General features: G+C 38.8%; 1 protein-coding gene across 3 annotated transcripts in view; it reads right to left on the reverse strand.

The window, feature by feature from the left end:
- Window positions 1-26,067, reverse strand: part of Htr1f (5-hydroxytryptamine receptor 1F) — a 139,294-nt gene that overhangs the window by 16,795 nt on the left and 96,432 nt on the right. The gene's annotated exons all lie outside the window — the stretch shown is intronic.

Raw genomic sequence — 26,067 nt, forward strand, 5'->3', positions numbered from 1 at the left:
TGCCTCCCAAGTGCTGGGATTAAAGACGTGCATCAGTACTGGTCAGATCCCCTTTCCTTTTGGTCTCCATGCATGTTAATACCCGAAAGGGAAAAAATATCACCATTCATACTTCTATTCCATGTATGTCTTTTTACAATGCAATTTGTATATTTAGCATATCGAGTCTGCCATGTTTAACAAGCTAAAATCCTCCAGAATGTTAAGTGAAAACTGAATTTTAAGTTAGGAATGAACAATGATGTAGTGTATGAACACGATTACATAGGCTGTGCCTATGCCAACAAAAATAAATATTGCTAATAAGAAATTGAAAGTTAAGTTGGTATCTTTTTTAATCTGGCGGGCCTAATGTCTATTACCACAACTGGTAAGGTTTGGATAAATTTTACATTCCTTCTCTGTCTTTATCTCCTTGTTATGTGATTTCCTTTATTCCCCATTTTTAAAAGTAAAATCCGAACAATAGTGTATCTATTTATATAATTCTATGAAGTGCAGAGAACTTTTTTTTTTGTCTTATACTAGAGAATGTACTTACATTAAATTATATAACAAAAGTATTTCTAAGCACAAGCAGCTACAGTTATGCTGGCTTTAATTCTTCTTCTTCTCAATAATAACTTTCTAATTTAACATTTCATCCCAGAATTTCTTTAAAATCTGTGATGGCTTTTAGGTTCTCTTTATTGATGAGAGTTTGTCTGGCAACAGGCTTTCTTCCACTAATAATGCAACCCTGTAGGTGGAACAACAATATGAACTAACCAGTACCCCCTGAGCTTGTGTCTCTAGCTGCATATGTAGCAGAAGATGGACTAATTGGCCATCACTGGGAAGAGAGGCCCCTTGGTCTTGCAAACCTTATATGACCCAGCACAGGGGAAGGCCAGGGCCAAGTAGTGGGAGTGGGTGGGTATAGGGAACTTTCGGGGAGCAGGGGCAGGGCGGGTATAGGGAACTTTCGGGATAGCATTTGAAATGTAAATAAAGAAAATAATAATAAAAAAGAAAGGAAGAAAAAAAAGAACAAGTATTTTGTTGTTGTTTATTTACTGTATTTTATTTTGTTGAGAGAAGGTTTAACTCTGTAGCTTAAGCTGTACTGGAACTAATAATGTAACTGAAGCTGGCCTTGAACCTGTGGAGATAGGAAGAGCAAGCCAAATTTGGATTAGTTTGATCTTCTCAATACATTTTGGCTATTTCTTTCTCGAGACAGGGTTTCTCTGTATAGCTATGTCTATGTTGGAACTCACTCTGTTGATCAGGCTGGTCTCAAACTCATACAGATCTGCCTGTCTTTGCCTCCTGAGTGCTGGCTGGGATTAAAGGCGTGTGCTGCCACTACCCAGATAATTTTGGCTAGTTATGGAGAACATTATTGTTAGGGTCTGAATCTGAATGTATCCCTTGCAGATTTATATTTTGAGTGCTTGTTCTCCAGCTGGTGGATTTGGGAGGCTGTGAGATTTTCAGATGGGACCTTTACAGACAGGTCACGGTACATATCCTTAGCTGTGTCTAGTCTGGTTCCGTCTGCTTGCTTGGATACGGAAACCCTTCTCTCTAGACTTGGCATCATGAATGGAGCTGCCCTCCTCAGCTTCTCTGGAGTGGTGGACTGAAATCTTTTGAAACCGAGTGCTCCCAAAAGTTGTCTTTCTTACTGACATCAGAGTCACTAATGATGTAATTTATCAGAATTTCTCTGCTTCTTGGACTTGGGCTATTTGAACTATTAGTAGTTCAACACTAACCTTTGTAGGTTAGTGTTACTCAAACACAACGATGAAAGGCTGAGCTGAAGCTGTCCCTTAGTTGCAGAACTCCTATTCCAGAGGCATGGAAGGGCCAGAAGGGTAAAGCTCTTGCCTCAGGAAGGCAAGACTATCTGGAACTGTGCTAATGAGATAGGAAGAATGATTCTCCCTTTAGTGTGACAATATACTTTTCCTTCCCAGAATTCCTGCCCCAGCACAATTAGCTCAGAGGGTCTTGGCCTAGCAGCTGCCTCTTTTTGGGAATTACTCAAAAACAATGCAGCTTTCCCTTTTGTTATTTATTTATCTGTTAATTTTAAAATCTCACTTTTAAGCATGCTTTTTGGAACACTTTGGTCTTCCCTACCATTTACTGAAGCTTCCTTCCTTGCCACGTAACTGCTTTGTTCTCTATTCGGCTAACCCCCTTGTAAGCTAACTCAAAGGACGTGGCTTTCTTCTTCGTCCCTACCTCATCTCCCACTTCTCGACAGCAGCTTAGATTTACTACAGCTTGTCTGGTTTGCACTTTTTTAATTTTAAGCTCTTAATAAAATCGCTCTTGAGCTTCCTTTAAAAAATTAAAAAAAAAAAAACTTTAAAATTTTATCCTTTAGTTAGCAACATTGGATAGACATACTCACATCAAATCTCACTATAATGTGTGGATCTGGAAATGTTTAGTTTTTGTTTAACTTCTTAGTTCTAAAGGATATATTATAAGAAGCTCCTAGACCTTAATAGGCATCCAGATCTTAGCACAACTGGTGCCATGATAGAAGGCCTTGGAATCCAGTAGGTGGGCAAAATGCCAAAATGGGGATAAAGGCCAAGCCAAAGATTCCAGGATGTGACTGGGAAAGACCTGGAATAAAAAGTCCCTAAATGTACTAACCTTGCTTTTTGGCTTCTGTAGTTCTACTTCCTGCTAACTATTCTTTCTAGTCAAAGTGTGTCAACAAGGATGTGGTTTCTGTGTATAAAAAGCCAAGAGCTGTAAGGCTTCAGGCTGAGGGTTTGAGCTAGTTCCTCAAGCAGCTATGAGCCAGCAAAGGAAGACTTTCTATGTATGTATGTATGTATGTATGTATGTATGTATGTATGTATGTATGATGTATGTATGTATTTAATGGATATGAGTAAACCACCATTGCTCTCTTCAGACACATTACAACTGCACATCAGACCCCATTACAGATGGTTATGAGCCACCATGTGGTTGCTGGGAATTGAACTCAGGACCTCTGGAAGAGCAGTCGGTGCTCTTAACCACTGAGCCATGCTACAAAGGTTCCAGGTACTTCATGTTTAGTATAAGCATTCTCCTGGTAATAGTTAGGAATTGTCTACCCCAGTATCAGTCATGCCACAGCAGGACCAGAGATTTAAAATGGTCCATTCTCTTTATGCATATGTTAATTAAATTTAATAAAACTCAGGAACAAGCAGAGAAGGGAACACTGGAAATAACCTGTCATGTGGTGCACTAGAATGGTGAGAGAAATCACACAGAGGCTTTATAGAAATTATTCATATGCCTTTTTCATAATCCCCATAATAAATGTTATTATATCCTTTTACAGTTGAGAAAAGAGAGGCTCAGAGGGTCTTGCAATCCATTTATTGTTCCATACCCAGTTAAAGTAGCATAACTGAGATTCAATACTGGTAGGCTGTGCAGGCTACTGACCCAACCCATATTCTTTATTCAGAAGAAGCCATTTAAAATCAGTTTCTTTACCACTCGGAATCAGTAATGATTCTTTCCTTTATTTCCCACAGGGATGCCTACTGTTTCTTGATACGTGAATGACTACTTTCTGTCATGCATCTAGGATGTTTTCCAAACTATCAATTACTTACCACCCACAGGGGTAGGGGAGTCTCAGGAAGGGTGGACAGCAGCCACTCTCAGATTGCTGTCTGACACCAGCACTCCCTGGGGGACTTTTAAAATGTTGGTGTTGGTTTCCCAATTTTGGAAATTCTGATGTAACTCATTTGGTGCATGGCAAGGACACTGAGAGGTTTTGGGTTCTACCTTAAGCAAGTTTTTAATGCACAGCCATACTGGGATCATGTAAAACAGACACATAAATATTTGCACAGAAAAGTAACACAGATGACTTGATGCTAGTTATTTATTTGGTGAATTTACTTTGTGAAAATAGCTGCTGGATCAAGAATTTTTTTGAGATGGAACCTGAGCAAGTTAAAACTTGCTCATGTCTCCTATTTAAAGGATGTTTGCAGTCAGTTTGGGCATTGTGCTATAAACATGTACTTATTTCATTAGTTAGGTTACTGAGTCTTTCCTATTTAATATGTAAAACTCATAATCCTTGTAGAAACTGTGGTGATCGCACATTACATTCCTGAACAGATTTAATTATTCTACTAGGAAACCACATTATCAAAACAGCATGAAATATCCTCAAATCAGTATCTGAAATCATTTTATGAATACTAAAAAAAAAAAAACAACCACTTCTTATATTTGCTTCTCCTGTCCCTAACCCTGTTGAAGTCTCACAAAGTGAATCTCAGCAGTCTTTTAGTGCTGCCACAATACTACTTAATTTTGGAAATTAACTTTCTGAAGTATGAAAAGTAGACGAAAAAAAAAGAAGTCTTTGCTAGATTTGTCCTAGAAACAATATATTATAGTCTTGCTTTAAATGAAAACATTGAAGTGACAAAGGAGAGAGTGTCAATGGGCTATAGGCTATAAACAGTACCAAGATGTAAGGCATCAACACCAAAAGGATGCAGGAAACCAAGATGCACTTAGATGTGGCAGAGCTTGCAAAACTTAGCAATATACATATAGTATGACAGTGGTGGTCTTGTTGAGTTCTCACCGTACTAGAATTTAGGGACTATTGCCTTTCCTACTCTACCCATATAGATGGAAGAATTAGCAGATCCCAGGCATTAAAGATTAGACCAAATCAGAATGCAGAACTCCAGTAGTAACCATGATATGCCATTGCTTTCTTTGTAATGGTAATGTTTTCAGTTAGAGTTACTAAGAGAATGGTTATGTAAGAATACACATACACACATGGATAAACACACCCCACATATCTCAAGTGAATACTCAGGGTGAGGTATCAAGTTGATAAATTTGTGCTTAGATAGCTCATTTGGTGAATTATGATTAGCTGGAGGAAATATTTGTCAAGCAGAACATGAACCTGAGAATCTGGAGAAAGTTCAGAACTGGTAAGATTTGGGTATCAAAACACGGAGGTGGTATAAAGTCTTGATAGCTAAAATGAAGGAGGAAATGAAAAGCAAGAAGTTTTAACACTGTGTACTATGTGTGCACCTACCTGTTTGTGAAGCAGATAGTGCACAAGGTGATTACACAGGGGGAAAGTAATACAACAGAGAGAATATGTCACTGAAACCCATGGAAGAAAACGTGTTAAGTCTTGATCAGCGGTATCAGCAACAGCAGAGATGCAATGAACTATGGTATTAGTGCAGAGATGGTGGGCTTGGCTACTAGGAAGTCATTAACGGTCTTCTTAGGAATGACTTAAACATTAACTTTGGGCTGGGATAAAGTCTGTGTGAGCTCATATGGAAAGAAAAGTGTTTAGAGGAGGCATTGTTTTTGAAATGCTTCCTATGGGCCATTCACTATATTTTAAAATGAGAACAAGTCTACCCGGGGACTCAGTGTTCTCAAGGGTACACAGAGAGAAAGGAAATGAGAGCGCCTACAAGACAGTAAAAGCTTTACATTTGTTTCAGCGAATGATAGCACAGTTAGACAAAACTAAACAAAAGTGACAGAGATATTTCTTTAAAGAGATCAACAGAAAGGATAAAATTCTAACAAGGTCAATTAAGAAAATAAAGGATGAGACTAAATTAGCAGAATCATCAATGAGTGGGTCTCCATACACATCATATGTACACCAGCAGGATGATAGAAGAGTATTAGGAAGAGAAATGAACAAATTAAGTAATGTCTCTGGGAAAGTCTCAGTGCTATTTTCCTGAGACTGGGAACAAGAAGAGATGCTTGTCCCTACTGCATGCTGTAGATGTTGGGGGAATCACAATGAATAGGCAAAGATAAAACTATCTGTATTCGCGGATGACATATGCATTTATACAGGAACTCTATAAAGTCAGAGAAGTGACTTAGAATTGGTGAATTTTATCACACGTTAGGACCAGTGGTTAAAAAAGATCAAATTTACTGTCCTGTGCTAGCATCTAATAACCAATAAAACACAATTGAAAAAAGTCTTATCTGAGGGCACTAACAAAATAAAGTAGTTCAAATTAATTCGAGGAAACATATTCAGACCATCTGCTTTGAAAATTATAGAACATGCTAGAGAGGAATTTAAAGAAGACATAAAAAATAGAGAGATATGTTTTTGAAGACTGAGTGAAAGATTAAGATGTCAGTTATTCCAAAATTTATTTCTAGTGTCAATATAGTTCCAGGCAAGATATAAGAGAGATTATTTTTAGAAATTGGCAAATTGGCTCTGAAACTTAAATGAAGAGACAAAACTAGTTTTAAAAGATCATAGCTTCAGAATATATAGTTTGATCCTAAGATTTGCCCTAGAGTTATTGCAATGAAGGCAGCTTGGCATTGGTGAGAGCATAAGTATGTGAACTATATTTTAGAGCTATATTAGAGACATATACATGGTTATTTTAGAGAGTCTAGAAATACATCCATGATTGTTTTTATTTTACTTTTTGAAGATATTAAGGAAATCTGTAAGGGACGAGAAAGTATTTCAAATGCCTGGATATTCATGTTAAAGCATGAGAGTTTGCCCTTCAGGTACATGGACACACGTGCTATATGAATAACGGGTGTGAAACTAGGTCCAAACTACAACACATCTTACATAAAACAGAGAGGAAAGTGCTAGTCACTTCAGGCAAAGCAGAGCTTTCTCAGGCTAAAAATTACAAACCACAGAAGGGAAAAATGAGGAAACTGAATTTAATTTCCCCCAAAGATTTCATCCTTTGATTTCAGAAGAAAAATTACTATTAAGATAGAAGAGGCTGACAAATACAGAGGCGGATTCTCTCAGCCAACCAATGGACAGATCACAGGGTCCCAAATGAAGGAGCTATAGAAAGGACCCAAGGAGTTGTAGGGGTTTGTAGCCCCATAGGAGGAGCAACAATATGAACCAACCAGTACCCCCCAGAGCTCCAAGGGGCTAAACCACCAACCAAAGAGCACACATGGTGGGATTCATGATTGCAGCTGCATATGTAGCAGAGGATGGCCTTGTTGAACATCAATGGGAGGAGAGGCAATTGGCCCTATGAAGGCTTGATGCCCCAGAGTAGGGGAATGCCAGGGCAGGGTATTGGAAGTGGGTGGGTTGGGGTGCAGGAGAAGGGGGAATGGGATAGGGGGTTTTCGGAGGGGAAACCAGGAAAAGCAAGAGCACTTGAAATGTAAATAAAGAAAATATCTAATAAAAAAATCTATAAAAAAATAGAAGAGGCCAAACTACAGAATGGGAGGCATTCCTTATAGCATATTAGTGGTAGAGCATTTTTAGCTAGAGTAGGTACAGGTCTTACACAAGTCAAAAATAAGGAGATGAACAACGTTTTTTAAATGTAGAATTCAAACTGATATTTTATAGAAGAAAATGCTTGACCAGCAAAATCCCAGAGAGTCTGGTTATCATCAAGGTTACCATGAAAATATAACATAAAATGGTAAAAAGACCATTTATATATTAAAATGCCTAATATTAAAAATATAAAATTACTGGTTTTTAGTGAGAATATAGAACAATTGTAATTCTCATATGCCATTAATGGAGATATAAAATCTCAATTATATTGGAAAATGATTCAGCAGTGTGAAGTAAATGAATAAGGTTGTGTGTGTGGCTTAGAGCATTTGTGTGGCATACTCAAGGCCCTCAGTAGAGTTGACCTTTCAATTTCTAGACCTTTTCTAATGAGAAATAGAAATGCGTGCTGACACAGAGCCATACACATGTGTGCCAAATCTATTTGACTCATAATAATCTCAGGTTACAGATAGCCAAGATGTGTCCTTAGACAAATGGATAATCCTGGTCTGTCACTCATAGAGTTGAATGCCACTCATCAATATACAAACAGCAAGCAGATACTGGCAACATGGATGAATCTCAAAAATAGTTATCAAATAAAAGATTATAGACGAACACTCCCAGGATCAGAGGATCAGATGTGAGTAGGACACAACATCTGTCCCCAACACCGGGAGTAACTAGGACTGGTGGGACCCAGGCATGCAGGAACTCCAATAGACCACTGGCACGGGTTCCTTCTGGTCTGTCTGGGCTGGTGCCCTGAGTAGACCCTGGGCACAAACTCCACAGCCAGCCCCACAACATCCAGAGGCAGCTCCACTCCTATGTGCTCTATCATGCCCAGGTGTGAGGATCCCAGGAACCCAGGAGCTTGGTCACACTAGGATCTTAAGGTCCCAAAGGCGGCTTGACTCTCAGGAGCTCAGACACAACCAGGACCTCAGGATGGCAGGATTCTAGAATCTCAGGAGCACAGAGACAGCTTGAGTAGGAGGAGTTCTGACACAACCAGGACCACAGGAAGGACAGGCTCCAGTCAGACATAGCCAAGGCAGATAGCACTAGAAATAACCAGATGGTGGGATGCAAGCATAAGAACATAAGCAACAGAAACCAAGGTTACATGACATTATCGGAACCCAATTCTCCCACCATAGCAAGTCCTAGATACCTCACCACATTGGAAAAGCAAGGTTCAGATCTAAAAATCACATCTCATGATGATGATAAAGGACATTAAGAAGGACATAAATAACTCTCTTAAAGAAATACAGGAGAACATAGGTAAATAACTAGAAGCTCTTAAAAAGGAAACACAAAATTCCCTTAAAGAGTTACAGAGAAACACAATAAAACAGGTGAAGGAAAGGAATAAAATCATCCAGGATCTAAAAATGGAAGTAGAAACAATAAAGAAATCACAAAGGGAGACAGCCCTGGAGTTAGAAAACCTAGGAAAGAGATCAGGAGTCATAGATGCAAGCATCACCAACAGAATACAAGAGATAAAAGAGAGAATCTCAGGTGCAGAAAATACCATAGAAAACATTGACACAACAATCAAGGAAAATGTGAAATGCAAAAAGATCCTAACCCAAAACATCCAGGAAATTCAGGACAAAATGAGAAGACCAAACCTAAGGATAATAGGTATAGAAGAGAGTGAAGATTCCCAACCTAAAAGGCCAGTAAATATCTTCAACAAAATTATAGGAGACAATTTCCCTAACCTAAAGAAAGAGATGCCCATGAACATACAAGAAGTCTACAGAACTCCAAATAGACTCGACCAGAAAAGAAATTCCTCCCATCATATAATAATCAAAACACCAAATGCACTAAACAAAGAAAGAATTTTCAAAGCAGTACTGGAAATGAAATGTAAATAAAGAAAATAATAATAATAAAAAAATTAAAAAAAAAAAAGAATTACACCAGATTTCTCACCAGAAACTATGAAAGCTAGAAGATCCTAGGCAAATGTCATACAGACCCTAAGAGAACACAAATGCCAGCCCAGGCTACCATATCCAGCAAAACTCTCAATCACCATAGACAAGATATTCCACGATAAAACCAAATTTATACAATATCTTTCCATAAATCTGGCCCTACAAAGGATGATAGATGGAAAACACCAACACAAGGAGTGAAACTACATCCTAGAAGAAGCAAGAAAGTAATCTTTCAACAAACTCCCACACAAACATAATTCCACCTCTAACAAGAAAATTAACAGTAACTATCACTTTTCCTTAATATGTCTTAATATAAAAATTAATATTACCAACATATCTTAATTGATTGAAATTAAAAAATGTGGGGAATTAGAAATTTGTCAGCTGTCATCCCATGCTCTCTCTAATTTGGTAATGGGAGAAATAGGTCCAATATTGTACAATCCATATACACTTTCTGCTNGTTTGTACATGACAGGGTCTTGCTGTGTGCCACATAATGGTCTTGAAATCATGCTTCTCCTATATCAGCCTCTCTGTTAGTAGGATTGTTTATCTGACGTTTTTACACTATACTATGGTTTTCAGAACAGCTTACATATTTCAAAATTATTTATACAGAGCCAAAGGAAATGTAGACAATTAATTTGGGAGGTGGCTTGTAAGAGAGAACAGCAAAGACTGAGACTGAAGTCTTTGCTTGATATTTGTAATTATGGTATCAATTTTGAAGAAGAGGACTTTATAAGTTACTCTTATTATGATATATGCTTTTCAAAATTATTACAGTCAATGAACCAGAATCTTACCCTTACCTAATGTCTGTGCCACCCTCCAAGCAGANCCATTGTTCATTGAAACAGTTGATGAATGACTTCATGGATAGACCGTCTTAATACACACCATTTCTTAAATGAATGTAACCTGTTCCCTGTGGGCTGAGAATGACGACCATCACTCAAGTCAAATAGCTTTGACCATAGCAGGAAATCTGTATCCAAAAATCATGCCTACAATTCATTCCTTGGTGCAGCCAGAATTGTCAATTCTTAGCTTATCTACGATGGTGGTAAAATCCTTTGGTGATGTCAGGGACATTCAATGAATGTCTTATTACAATGTACTCCAATGTCTAAAAACTGTTCTTATTTTGTGTTTATACCACAGTAAGAGCCAAGATTTTAAGCTTTACTAAAAAGAAAGCAAACAAATAAACAAAAGACTTTATCTATTTATGTTAAGAAAACTAATAGTGATATATTATTTTAAAATATACAGTTAATATATTTGGAGTTATTTAAAATTTATATTGAGAAAAACATGTATTTTCAGTATTGCTGTAGAAAAACATCTACATTAGACTGTTCAATTGATTGTTATTTTATAATACTCATTTAATTGTTACAATATTTTATAAATTTTAAAGACTATGATAAAAAAATGAAAGGTATTGCAGGTTTTGAAGGTGGGGGGACTCTCCGGAGGAGTTGGGGTACAAAAGGGAAAGAAGAGTGTGAGGTAAGTCTATTTACTCAGAATATGTTAACAAATTCAGATAAATTGAAATTAGGTATCTTTCCTCATCATAATGCAATAAAACTTAAATCAAAGGAAAAAATAATCAATCATAAAAAAAGACTACAGGCACAATGTAGGCATTTTGCCTTATAATTTTAATACAAAATGCCTACTCATTTAGGTGTCACAAAGCAGATTAGCTGCTGCCTATGGAGACAAGGGGAAAAAAGACTGTAAAGAGACATGAAAAATCTTTTGAATTCATGTGTCTTTTGATGATGATTGTGGTTTCAACAGGGGACACAGCCATCAAACCCAAATTTTTGCATTTTATATCACTCTGCCCTATTCAATTTATTCCTTAATAAAATAGATGAAGCAAATCCTCCCTTAACACATACAAAGGCATTTGTCATTAACTGAGACAAAGCAGAGGAACCACGACCCAGTAGAATCATCCAGAAGAACAAAGAATAAACAAGAACTAGTTTCAGAAAATCTTGAGAGACTGAAGATGTAAAAGCACTAGATGTAGTGTGGAATGGAGTCTAAAAACAAACTTTCATTGCTCGCGGGAACGTAATCCTTGTATAATTAAAAAAAAAAATGTTTGTGTAACATGGAGAAAGGTGATACCTGTGTTTGTCACCAGATAGCTTTGATAACAGGACTCAGAAGCAAGCTTCAGGTAGGACACCCCGCAGCTCAGATAGGAACCTACCCCAGGACAAACCTTTGCTATGCTGGTTAACTAACACCAAGTTGGTATTCATGAGGCTAGTAAACCAAGCCCCAAGCTGTGAGCACCGATAATGTACAGCTCATCCCAATGAAACTATTCAGAAATGGGGACTTTGGGCATGGGCTCCAGAATCTCACAGTCATGCTCCTGAAACATGGCTTCTCTCGCCTCTGTGTTGATACCCATCAGTACGAGAACTTGAGACTGTGCATGGCCCTGGCTTCAGTGACTGTTGGACTTGAAGCACCGTTGTTGGTTTCACTGTCCCATTTCTCTGCGCTAGCTGATGGCCACAGCTGCCAAGCGCGTTCTGTACCTTCATCAGTGTCATCCTTCAAGCCTGTCACAGCTAAAGGATTTCACGGTGGACATGGATGAAGCATGGAAATTTCTGAAGCATCTTCGTCAAGCATCCTCAATGAGGATTCACCCTTTAGCAGTGTTTGTGCCCAAACAACTGTTTTCTGCTTGGTGATCTGTTTAATTTTTATATTAGCATAGCATTATAAGGACTGTTTGTGTGATAAACTGAGCACTTTTGAGAGACAAATCCTGTGGGCATCCTAATTGCCCAGGGTCTTACTGCTCACAGGCTGTGCTCTATGCAACTGCTTCAAAAATTTGACTCTTCTGTTAATGATAGATGACTAAAGGTTGTACATTCAATTTTTCTCAGTATCTAAGTTCACGGTTCTTTATGTAGCTATATCAGCATTTGAAATATTCTTTTAATGCATCCCATTGGTTATTTTTATACTAGAATATCAACTTGATTAAAACTAAACAAATGTTGTTGACACCCTACTGTGGGAATGAAGAACAATTTCAGCTTCTGAGCACTTAGATTTCTCTTGCCCTGTGCTTCTGAATTTCTGCTTTCATATTATTGAGCTTGATAACATTTTAGCTCAGTTTTAAATTATTAATTTCACTAGACTAAGGTGGTTTTATTTAATTATCTCTCCTCTCTCTCTCTCTCTCTCTCTCTCTCTCTCTCTCTCTCTCTCTCTCTCTCTCTCTGACTTCTTTCCCTGTGTAGCCCTAGCTGTCATAGCACTAGCTCTGTAGAACAGCTGCCCTCGAACTCAAAGATCTCCCTGTCTTTGACTCCAGTGTGTTGGCACTAAAGGCATGCATATCATGCTAGGCAAGAGTAGGTTGATTTTAAAACCTATAAATCAAACCAACAATTGTGGCTGTGAAAGAAAATATATTTTGCATTACCAACTGGCAGTGCTTGCATGATTTTTTTCCATCTTTTCTTTCTTTTTCTTTTTTAATTTCAGTTTTTCTTCTAAAACTAGATTCCCTATGTCTTGCTCACAAAATTTATTATATGGTAACTTTATGTTTTGAGCCATATCTATCTAACCAAGTTCTTGTGTCTTAGCCATTTTGTTCCTGCAATGAAAAAAAAAACCTATGAATTACACATCCACTAGCTCCAATTGGGAATATTTGTTCTTTAAGTTTGATGTAAATTGTTACTATGGGCCTTCCAGTAACAGATTCTAAGGCTTGGTTATATGGTTTCTGAGAACCCATATTTTCTTATAAGTAACTGCTGATGTTGGTGGAGAGTATACTCAAGTAATAAGAAAATACATGTGAGAGGCATTTTTCAGGTATAACTAGAAATATCCTCTGATGGTTAGCATAATTTGAAGATGCTCAGGCCATGTTCTTCAAATAAGAGCTTGCCAATAACTCAAGCACATTCTTTCATCAACTTGAAAACATTGATATATTCCTTATGCACCTAGTACAGTATAATGCTATGGAATAGTTATTACATTGGATTGTTTAGGTAACAAAGATAGAAAGAAAGGCCTATCTATGGATGGTACAGACTTGATTATCTTTTTCTATGTGGCTGATTGATTTCATGGGTATGGGATGTATGATGTCCAATTCCACAGTGCAAACACACACACACACACACACACACACACACACACACACACACACACACACGAGTGGTGTGTCCTAGTTTGATTCCTGTCTGTGTGATAAAATATCCTGACCAACAGAAACTTATGGTAGAAAGGGGTTATTTTAGTTGACAATTCCAGGCTCTATGTGAAGACATCAAGGCAGCAGGAATTTGAGGGAACTGATCACACCCACAGTTAAGCACAGAAGGAAAATGTCTGCTTGTTCTCTGCTTGATTTCTCCACTCTTATACCATTCAGGATCCCATGCCTAGGAATGGTGTCACTCACAGTGGGCTGGGTCTTCCCACACCAATTAACCTAATTAAGGCAGTCCTGAACAGGCGCACCCACAGGGTGACCTGTAGACAATGCTTCATTAAGACTCTCTTCCTAGGTATTGATTCTAGGTTGTGTCATCCTGACAATTAAAACTATCAGGTGGTGCTTGACTCAGAAGAAAGACACTGGGATTGAGAAGAGATGTGGTGATTGTCCATTTTCACTCTCCTTCTGTTTGATTTATATTGATTATAAGTTTCAAAAGCAATTCTTGGTAACCGGCTCTTTTCTATGTCATGCTTTTTGTAAAAGCAGTTCATCAGAGAATGCATGAAAAATGCAAAAAAATTTTCAAAAGAAAATTTCCTTTGGAATTAGTGGAGCTAGAGAGATGGCTCAGTGAGTAAGAAGTTGCAGTCTGCAAACACACAGATCCAAATTAAAATCTGCAGCACCCATTAACAATCTGGACATGGGTGAGTGTGTATAACCCCAGCACTGGGGTTGAAGGCAGGCTAATCCTGAGAGCTTTGTGATCATGCTGTCTGACTTAAATGGTGAGCTTCTGCTTTGAAAGTCTTTGTCTCAAGGCAAGAAAACAGAGAGCAATAGAGAAAGACGTCCAGTGTCCTATTCTGCTATTAATGTGAGCTCATGTTTATATGCTCCTGCACATTCATGTGTGTGGGGAGCCGCCCTCACATTCGCCATTACAAGATAGCGCTGATGTCCTGTGCTCTAACAAACAAACAAGGCAGCTGCGCATGTGCTGGGTAGATTTCCACTCCCTTGTGCCCTGCCTTTCCCGTGGCGTCATCTGGGGTGACAGCAGGCCGCCAATCAGAGGGTTACACGTCCTAGGCGGCGATCTTGCTCTATATAAGCTGAGGGATTTGGTTCTTCGCTCTCTTTTCCCCCTTCTCTTCTCTCTCTTCTCTTCTCCCCTCTCTTCGCCCTTTGCCTGTTGGAAGCTTATGCTCTCCCTCTCAAGAGCATTAAAGCTTTGCTGCAGAAGGATCCTGTTTGTGTGCCGCGTCGTTTCTTGCTGGCGAGAAGGTAGCGCGGGACACATGTGCATATGTGCATGCAGCCCCCACATATGAACACATGCACACACACATATTAACAAGTAAAATAAATAAATAAAGTATGAGTCTGAGTGTCAATAAAACAGTCATTACAGAACATAAGCCCATGCTTCTTTTGCCCAGGAGGATGACTCTAACTCTGTCATAGATGAATGTTGGAGAATTAGCTAAAGCAATACATCTTAATAGTAGAGTGCCTTAGCCAAGCACAAACTTCAAAATTTTGTTTTTCTTGGTGTTATAAATAACATGATAGGCACTAGGCTGTCTGTCTTAGATAAAAGTTATCTGTGATGCTTGTAGTCAAAAATCAGGAGATCGTTGTGTGAGTTAATTTCTCTTGCCTTCAATAGTAGTAGAGTAGGAATGTAGACAATATATAGAATATAGATTTTTCCAGATCAGGGCTTCCCTGGTCAGGGAGAACTGAAAACAATTGGGGTGTACGAAGGTATAACTTACCTGAGTGATTCTTAGTTCACTCTGGAAGAAAGTGAAATCGAGGCTTTTTGATGAAATGAAAACCAAGAGTAGGTTATTTATGAATGAAGAGATGAAGAGAGGAAGGGAAATGTGGGTCAGAAGACCAGCTGTTGGAATTAGGATTTCCAGTGGTTTGGATTGGATCGATATGAGATGTGAAATGTGTGGTGAGATTTGTGAGGGTTGATCTCAAGAAATCAAACAAGCATTGTCCCTATTGGGTACTATGAGGTTGGAATGCTTTATGTTTGGAAATCAATAGAAATTTGACCAAAGAAGAGAAAAATTCCACCTTAAAAAGTCTGTGACCCTTCACTAGGGTAGAACCCGCTACTGTTATTTTGCTCAATGGTCATTCTATTCAATTGCCTTCTAAATGTTTATCCTTATACCCTTAAACTTAAGCTACTCTAAGTCTTGGTTGGAGAAAGATCCTTCGAAGTATGTAGCATCCAATGAAAAGATGGATATCTGCTCCCAGGGCTGAGGACAAGACAGAGTGCTTAGCCCTAAACAGCATCTACATTGATACCGTCCCCTTCCCCACAAAGCTGGGGGTGCCTTGTGGGAGAATAAAAGGAACGACTCTATGAGTTGAGAGATGGAAAGGAATGCTATGAAATACTGTCTGCTGGATGTGACATGGCTATCACAGACATGAAGTTATAGTAACTGTAGTTTCCTACATAAGATCTGCACAAGCTGAAGCCAGTCACAGTCCACAATAGATGAGAAGTTATTGGCAGTTCATAGCTGCAGCGAGAAAATGAGTCATTCTTTTTTTTGAGAATTTGACCACTGGTAGGTTTCCCAAGCCCCAGTGGATGGCCCTACACTCAACCACATTTGGACAGTATTAAGTGGACTTACTGAATTATTTCTAAAAAGGCACAAATATTTCATGTTGGGGCTTGTGTTTTTCATAGAGAGGCATGTTGGAGGGTTATAGGAAAAGTTGGAGTTGAGAAAGGGGTTATATTTCATTGAATATGTGTATGAAATTCTCAAAGATAAGGAAAAAATTATGACTACCAAACACAGTATCACTGCATCAGTCAGGGTTTCTATTCCTGTACAAACATCATGACCAAGAAGCAAGTTGGGGAGGAAAGGGTTTATTCAGCTTACACTTCCACATTGCTGTTCATCACCAAAGGAAGTCAGGACTGGAACTTGAGCAGGTCAGGAAGCAGGAGCTGATGCAGAGGCCATGGAGGGATGTTACATTCTTGCTTCCCCTGGTTTGCTCAGCTTGCTTTCTTATAGAACCCAAGACTACCAGCCCAGGGATGGCACCACCCACAATGGGCCCTCCAACCCTTGATCACTAATTGAGAAAATGCCTTACAGCTGGATCTCATGGAGGTATTTCTTCAACTGAAGTTCTTTTCTCTGTGATAACTCCAGCTTGTGTCAAGTTGACACAAAACCCATCCAGTACGATCACAAATTTCAATACTGTGGTCTTCAGGGAAGGTGAATCAGGTAGTATGGGTTTCAAGGAAGGTGTTTTGAAGTCACAGTGTGAAAATAAAGTCTCCCAGGGGTTGGGGTTAGGGTTAGGGTTAGGGTTAGGGTTAGGGTTAGGGTTAGGGTTAGGGTTAGGGTTAGGGTTAGGGTTAGGGGAATCAAGGAGAGCGTTCTCTGGTGTTCTAGGCTGCATGAGTCACAGAAGACAGATGCCCACAGCTTTCGCCAGCCTCTATAACCTGACTTGAGACACTTTCCCCTTCCCAGTTTCGGTTTGTTCCCTAAGAATCTGTAGTGGCCTTGAAGGAACCTGGCAGTCCTTCAGAGAGTAGATTTCCTGAAGCAGTCCTTTCCTGAAACCTGGAATTATATCCCCAAATGACGTTCTTTTCTCAAGACGGAGACTCATCGTTTGAAGCTGCTTTTAGAAACTGATGGAGCTGTCAGAGGTAGAGGCACTTAAGTGACGAATCATCCCGTAAGTAATTAGAATGAAATTATTTGTAGGGCAGTGTTAATAATGAATGGCTCTATAAAGGATATTTAGTCTCCATGTAGTGTGATCAATTGTGTGTGTGTGTTTGTGTGTGTGTGTGTATCCTCAAAAGGCTTTTTTTCTTTTTGTTTTTTGTTTTGTCTCCAAAGGACAAGTAGATTCACCCACATTGTATTAAGCTGCAAATCTGACTTGAAAATTCTCCTTGAAAATTGCTGTTTTTCAAACCTAATATAGAAAGTCTTGAAGCCTTTTATATATATATATATATATATATATATATATATATATATGTTTTCTTTTACAGATCTTAGTAAATTTACTCAGTGTCAAGTCTGAGAGTTTAACAGCACTGAAAGGGTTAATATTGTTGTTGACTTAGTAATTATTCAAACAAAGTCTGAAGTCTGACTATTGGCATTGCTACTGACAAGCACACACAACATTAAAAATTAAAATATCTCTGTACTAGTACTCAAATAGTAATATGAAAAGAATAATATATTAAAAAATACTGGCTTCCAAGGGAATGAAATACAACTTCTTTAAATTCACACCTTTCTTAGATATTCCAATTTATGCATAAATACATGTAATGAATAAGTAATTTGGACAAAGACACAAATTCTAGGTTACAGCACAATATCCTGGATCATCTTTATTTTAGTGACAACTTCCTTACTAAGGAAGGGTCAAACTACTTTTGGGCTGTTCAATTTCATTTGGATTACAGCAAGTCTTATAACCACCAACCATACAACTCTGAAAATTGGAGGCAGAGATGCTGAAAATGAGTGAACTAGTGAAACTGGTCCCACAAAAACTTAACCTTGGAAGTTAAGTACACACACAATTGATCACACTACATGGAGACTAAATATCCTTTATAGGGCCATTCATTATTAACACTGCTCTACAAATAATTCCATTCTAATTACTTACGGGATGATTCGTCACTTAAGTGCCTCTACCTCTGACAGCTCAAGGGAAGGTCACTGGGAAGGTCAGAGCTGGAGAGATGGTTCAGTGGCCAGGAGCACTCGCCTCCCTTCCAAACGACCTGGATTTTGTTCCCAGCATTCACAAGGCAGCTAACAACCATCCGTAACTCCAGTTCCCAGGGGTCAACGTCCTCTTTTGGCCTCTGAAGGTACTAAGCATGTGGCGGTACACAGGCGTACATGCATGTAAAATACTATAAAATAAAAGGAATTAAGTATATGAAACAGTTCAAAAAAAAAAACAACCCAGTGTGTCACCTAGATTTATTCCCTCTCATTACTCTAGTATGAGTAGATAAACTTCAATGTTTTATTTTTTTAATTTGAAATTTCCCCTAATTTCAAAAGGTTTATTTTATCACACGTGGAAGTATTCTGCCTGAACGCACGTCGCACACCACATGTGTGTCCAGGGACCATGGAGGTCAGAAGAGCGTTTTGGATTTCCTGGAACTAGAGTCACGTATGGTTGGGAGCCGTTGCATGAGGTTACAAACACAACAAGGGTCCCTAACAGCTAATCTCTCTTCAGCTCTACAGGGGGTGATTTTTCCAGGGAAATAAAGATCGACAAATAATCGTGATATTGGGTAGAAATCTTCCTTTTGACAAAACCTTACATCTGGATGACTTAGTAAAAACTTACGAAAAGGAGAGACGGCTGCTTACAAAAGCTTCCGAGATGGCTCAGGAGAAGAGGACATTGGCTGTCCAGGCCTAGTGATCTGAGTGTACCTTCTGGGACTCAGATGTGAAAGGAGAGAGCCAACTGCACAGGGCTGTCCCCTGAGTGCTGTGTTGTGCATACACACACACACACACACACACACACACACACACACGTAAATAAGTAAACAAATATAACTTAGTCAAACTATCACATTTGATTTTGACATTCCCAAACCTCACTCTAAGCCAAATTTCATTTGTAATTTTTCTATATCAGTTTTATTATGTATGGATTTATTAGAGGCAGGCATTAACATCTTATTACTCAAGTGCAATAGTACCTATACTTACTGATAACATGATAATGATGCTAACACAAATTTATATGAGATATTTTTGAACAGTTACATGATGCCAAGGTTTAATTTTCATGTACATTAGCTTAATCGATCTTTTTCAAAGTTCTAGGTTATAGTTTGATGATTAATCTTCATTGTCAAGATTTGGATTTGGAAGCTCCATGGAGACATACCTTTGGGCTTGTCTGTGGGGACATTCCCAGAGAGATTTAATTAAGGAAGGTAGACTCACCCTTGATGTGAACAGCACCATCTCATGGGCTGGGCCTGAACTGATCAAAGGAACAAAGGAGAGATTAAGTTTCACGCCAGCACTTCCGTCTTTGGCTTTCTGCCTGAAGATGCGATGGGATGCTGGCTCATGCTCCTGTTATCATGTCTGCCTGCCATGGTGGGTCCATCTCCTCACAGCATGTGTCAAAGAAGCCCTTCTTTCATTAAGCTGCTTTTACCAGTTTTTTTCACAGCAAAGAGAAAGTAATATATAGTGTGCAGATATTTGCTTGTGTTAGACAAACATGAACATCTTTAAGTAGGAGGTAGCAAGTGTTGGCTTTCCCAGCTTCAACATTTAATTAATAAATCAAACAAAATTATACTTGTTTATTTATTTTGCATATGCATGGGCATTAGAGCACCACAGTGCTCAGTGGGGTAGGGGTCCAGGATAACTTTTGGAAGCTGCATCTCTTTTTCTACCATGTGTGTTCTGGAGATCAAACTCAAGTTGTCCGGCTTGGTGGAAGGTCTCCTGGTCCATGGGGCTATTCTATCAACACCAAAAGTTAAGGTAAACAATTTAAAATTATTTTATGTATACATTCATGTACATGAGTAATGATATACATTTTTTTCTTTGCGTGTATATCTGTGTACCATGTGTGTGCCTGATGTACTCAGGCCAGAAGAGGGCACTGAATTGTCTGGAATTGGAGTTACAGACAGTTGTGAGTTACCTTGTGGGTGCTGGAAATCAAACCCGAATTCTCTGGGAAAAGCAGCCAGTGCTCGTAAGCTGTGAGCCATTTCTCTAGCCCCTTAAATTCAGTTTTTAAATGCTATGCTCTAAAGTCTTTTTAAAAAATAATGTTTATTCTTTTCACAGTATGGCTATGCTAACACCAATATTTCTTGTTCTAAAATTATTTCATACAATAGCATCTGAAAAATTTGCATACTATTTTGTTATCTCAGATTATGCACTCAAACTACCCCCCCCATTATTTTAAAGACAATTTGAGAATAAAATATCTTCATTTATAATGGTTCTTCCTGCAACTAAATTTTCAGATTAATCTCAGTGAATGATATGGAGACAACATGATGACATTTGCATCACGTAAATTCAGAGGTAACTGTGCAGGGTGGAGCTGTACTCAGTCTTAGACTAGCTCGTCCAAGGCTCTGGCTCTGGCTTCATCCTCAGCAACTTCAGGTGAAGATATAGATATAGATGATATAGATATAGATAGAGATAGAGATAGAGATAGAGATAGAGATAGAGATAGATATCTGCCACTTGATATGCTGTGGAAACATATGCCAATAAATTCATTATCAAGTTGAAAATACTACAAAAATGCCATTGTACACTTTTTGAATGTTTTTGTGGTCAAGCACTGATTGGCTGTTTAACCTATGACTATGCAGCTTATTGGAAGTGGTAGCTCACTTCTGCCACCTAGTGTCAGAAGAGAGTATTGTATGTAGATGTGCAGAGGTCAGAATCCTAAATTTGGCATAGGCTTCCTACCGACTGTGTATCGTGTTGTTACCATTGTAAAGTAAAGCAACAGCAGCAACCAATCCCAAACAGTCAACTTAAAATGTTGGGATTATCTGTGTTGTGTAATAGAAACTGCCAATTTAAAAGCACTGATTAAAAAAAAAAAACTATTAAAAAGTACTTAGAGAAATGCTTGCAAACAAAGACAAAACATGCTCGTAGGCACAAAAACCCACAATAATTTTCAGTATAGCTACTTTAGTCAATAAAGTAATCAAGTTATAATAGTATTTAGGGATATAATTATTTGTTTCTTTTACCCTCCTTCCACATGAATATTTCTCTCTCTCTCTCTCTCTCTCTCTCTCTCTCTCTCTCTCTCTCTGTGTGTGTGTGAGAGAGAGAGAGAGAGAGTATGCTTGCATGTATGTGTAAATTCTATCTTATCTTTTCATAGAGCAGGTGTCAGGTAGTTTCAATAAGAATGACTCCTTAGGCTCATCTATTTAATATATGCTTAGATCAGGGAGTGGCACTACTTGAAAAGGATTAGGAGGTGTGTCCTTGTCTGAAGAGGTGTGGCTTTGTTGGAGGGAGTGTGTGTCACTGGGGGTGGGCCTTGAGGTTTCAAAAGCCCGTGTCGGACACCGTCTCTCTCTCCCTGAAGATCAGGATGTGGCTCTCCTCTGCGGCTCCCATGCCATGTGCCCCACCGTGAGGATAGTAGAGTAAGCTTCTGAAACTGTAAGCAAGCTCCTGATTTAATGCCTTATTTTATAATAGTTGCTTTGGGCCGTGGTGCCTCTCCTCAGTGATACAACAGTGACAAAGCCAAGGCACATTCAACGTTTACTCCACAGTGTGTATTACGACCCAGTCTTAGAAAAATGAGACAGACCTGTGTTTATTCTTATCGGACAATAATCAGCTCCTTTTGATTATTTCTCTGTTGACATCATTGGGTAACGGGGCTATATGCTCCTTATTTGCTTGTATTTCTTGAGTACTTAAATTTTTTTTTTCTTGGAACTTAAGTACAACGAAAAACAATAGGCAAGTGAAATATGGTCATTTCATTAAATAATATGTTTATAATAATAGCTAGAGGCACTTCAAAATTCTAAGAAGAGTAGAACAGATTATTTATTATTTTAGACTAATGATAAAGCCCTGGGGCTAATTATAAATTTCATTTTCCATATAGACTCAACTTTTATCAAAGTATCAATATCTTTATAATTTATATGTACTAATATATGCCAGTATTGCCCCAAATATTATAAAGATGCACTAAGACCCTTTAAAGTCATATTTTATATTTTTGAAGCATTTTAATGGTTATTAAAGAGACTTATTGCAAGAATATGGAACTCGGAGGTCAGTAGAAGAAATATAACTACATAACTGACACCATCTTTTGTTACGTGACATATTTCAGTTGGGCAGATGGACCGTGTGCTCAGGTAGATAGAGTTTAGTTCAACTCTTTACCTCTGTAGTACCTGAATATATGCAGGCCACCTATGCTTTTACTCTGCTCTGAGATTTCCCCTGGGTCTTCTTTGGTTACACAGTGCTTTGTAAATTTGGGAAATCTTGTTGCATCATTAGACAGAACCATTAACCATTACAGATTCTAAATCCAGTTTGTGATTAGAATCCTACTAATTTTTTTTAAAAAAAATTATTTAGAAATAAATCCTGTTGTATTTTACGGTCACATTACAGAATATATGTTTTTTGTAAATGAAGAGAAGCTCCAAAATTCAGTGTATTTTATGTTATTTGCATAGTATTGTTGCTGTTTGATTTAGTGTGTTACTATGTAACCTTGAGTTGGCCTATTAATTTATTTTTACTTAATTACATTTTTATATTAAAAGCTATAAGACAATAAACTTAGCTTACATCTTCAATTGTATTTTAAGCGGTTTTATATGTGCAAAACTCATCCAAATATTAATAAAGTACTTAGAGACTGTAATAGTGGTTCCTGCCAATGCAAAAAGGAACACGGGAAGTCTAATAAAACATAATTTGCTCAAAGACAGAAATTTCTTTATCCAAAATGTTTCACATAGAGTCTATAAGTTAAGTATGAGCACTTAATGGACTGTGTGCTCAGGTAAATAGAATTCTCTCCCTCTGTTTTGATCATATTTTTAAAAAAAAACATAGAAAATAAATGAAATGTTTCTAGATTATTCTGTGATTCAAGCATTTATTTTTGAGACTGTGCCTTACTTAGATAGGCAAGGCTGTCCAAAAATTCCAACTTCCTATGTAGCTGAGGATAACGTTATCATTGCTCTAACCTCCTGCTTGCCTTTATATCTGGCTGCCTTTTCATCTGGCTTTGTATGTATAAATTTTTAATTTGACTTAGTTATTGTCTTGTAGAAGAAAATAGATGATAAAAGATAAAATGACAAAGCGAAGAATGAAATATTGAAAAATAAATTATAAATCAAGAGAAGAAGGTCAGGAGCTGTGGGCCTGGGAAGCTGTGGGCATGGGAAGCTGAGGGCACAGGAAACTGTGGGCATGGGAAGCTATGGAGATGGGAAGCTGTGGGCACGGGAGGCTGTGGGCACGGGAGGCTGTGGGCACGGGAAGCTGTGGGCACAGGAGGCTGTGGGCACGGGAGGCTGTGGACACGGGAGGCTGTGGGCATGGGAAGCTGTGGGCCTGGGAAACTCTGGGCACAGGAGGCTGTGAGCACGGGAGGCTGTGGGCACGGGGAGTTGTGGGCATAGGAGGCTGTGGGCCTGGGAAGCTGTGGGCACAGGAGGCTGTGGGCCTGGGAAGCTGTGGGCACAGGAGGCTGTTGGCCTGGTAAGCTATGGAAAGCTGTGGACACGGGAGGCTGTGGACACAGGGCACTGTGGGGATGGGAAGCTGTGGGCACAGGAGGCTGTGGCGATGGGAAACTGTGGGCACGGGAGGCTGTGGGCATGGGAGGCTGTGGTCTCAGGAAGCTGTGGGCACGGGAAGCTGTGGGCATGGGAAGCTGTGGTGGTGTGGAAAAGATGCAGTGGCAAATCTTTGCCTCTGTTTCTGACTCTGTATCATTCCATGAAGTGACTCTATATCATTTCAAGCGACAATAGTCATTTTGGGAGTGAAGATAAAAATTTTAGTCGTGAGATAAAAAAATGTCAAACAATAGATGAACAAGTGATCAGAATCCATTTGTATTATTACCCTAGAGCAGCCGTAGTCACCCAACAGAGCGTCTCTGATTCACAAATTTCGGCATGCTGATAAAAACGTGTATGTGCTTTTCAATGAAAAGCTAATGAAGATTATTCAAACTGCTGATACTTGTACACATAATGGAAGGCGCAGGGCATGATTTATAGAGTCACTTATTAAGGAATGAGTGGAAAATATTTATACATTTCACAATAATCTGTGATAAGAACTTTCAAAACAAGACATTAAATTACACTAACTCACCGAGGAATCATCACCCTATAATTACTTAACTGATACAATAATGTGTACATATTTTCAATGGGATGTTTTTGTTCCTCATGTGAGCAATGGTTGTATCTAACTTATTTATTTGAGCATCTTTAGTATTTGGCCTTATGCTTTCCTGAGGTAGGCATAAATAAATAGTTGTTTCATATATAGAAATAAATGCAATAATTAAGCTGAAATACGTAAAACCCTTGACTTGAACGTCTAGAAATGCATAAGTTATTATAAAGGAAAATCAGAATAAATCCTAATAATACAAATTTACACTCCTTTTTCTTTCACTATTAAAAAAGAACAGATAGTTTGGCAGATGGTGGTGGCATCCACCTTTAATACAAGCATTTGGGAGGCAGAGGGAAGGGGATAGCTGTGAGTTCAAGGTCAGCTTGATATAAGGAATAAGTTCCAGGATAGCCAGGGCGACGTAAAGGGACCCTGTCTCAAAAACAAAAACAAAAACAAAAACAAAAACAAAAACAAAAACAAATCAGCAAAAGCTCAGATGGTTCTAGAAAATATACTATTTGTGGTTTTCAGTCAGCAAAGATATTATTTGGGGCTTCTACATTGCTATAAACACTAGTTTTGCCTTTGCAACTATAAGGAATGTATAAGATGTTCTACATAGCTTCTGTGTTGCTGTGATAAATACCATGAGCCAAAAGCAACCTGGGGGCGGCAAAGGGCACTTTTACTTCTATAGCTTACAGTTCATCCTGGAGGGAAGCTAAGACAGGAATTCAAATCAGGAAACGCAAGGCAGGTACTGAAACAGAAACGACATAGAAGCTCTGCTAACTGGCTTGCTCTCCATGGCCGGTTCAGCCTACTTTCTCACACACCACAGGACCAGCCAAGGGGTGGCAGGACCCACAGTGGGCCGAGCCCTTTTGCATCAATCACAAATCAGAAAGTGTCCCACAGACATGCCCACAGGTCGACCTGGTGGAGTCAGTTTCTCAGTTAGGGTTTGCTCTTCCCAGGTGACACTGGTTTGTGTCCTGTTTCAAAGCACTAATCAGCAAAAATGTCTAATCTTTTTCCTTTTGCAATTTTGGGTCTCAAACACAAGGCTTTACCTGCTGGGTAAGTACTGTACCAATGAGCGATGTGTATAATTCAAAACCTGATTTTTCTGTGGTGGAAAACTGGGACCATTCACCGTCTGGACCAATGAATGCAGTTTAAAATTTTCAACAAGCTGTTTTCTCATACAGAAACAAGGCACATAAGTATTTTCGAACAAGTAACCAAGTATCGCGCTTCCCTTTCATTTTTTTCTTTTTTATTAGATATTTTCTTTATTTACAGTTCAAATGCTACCTGAAAGTTCCCTATACCTTCCCCCTGCCCCTGCTCCCCTACCCACCCACTCCCACTTCTTGGCCTTGGCATTCCCCTGTACTGGGGCATATAAAGTTTGCAAGACCAAGGGGCTTCTCTTCCCCATGATGGCCGATTAGGCCATCTTCTGCTACATATGCAGCTAGAGACACGAGC

Source organism: Mus pahari, chromosome 12 (genome assembly GCF_900095145.1).
Source record: "Mus pahari chromosome 12, PAHARI_EIJ_v1.1, whole genome shotgun sequence".
NCBI classification, from domain to species: Eukaryota; Metazoa; Chordata; class Mammalia; order Rodentia; family Muridae; genus Mus; species Mus pahari.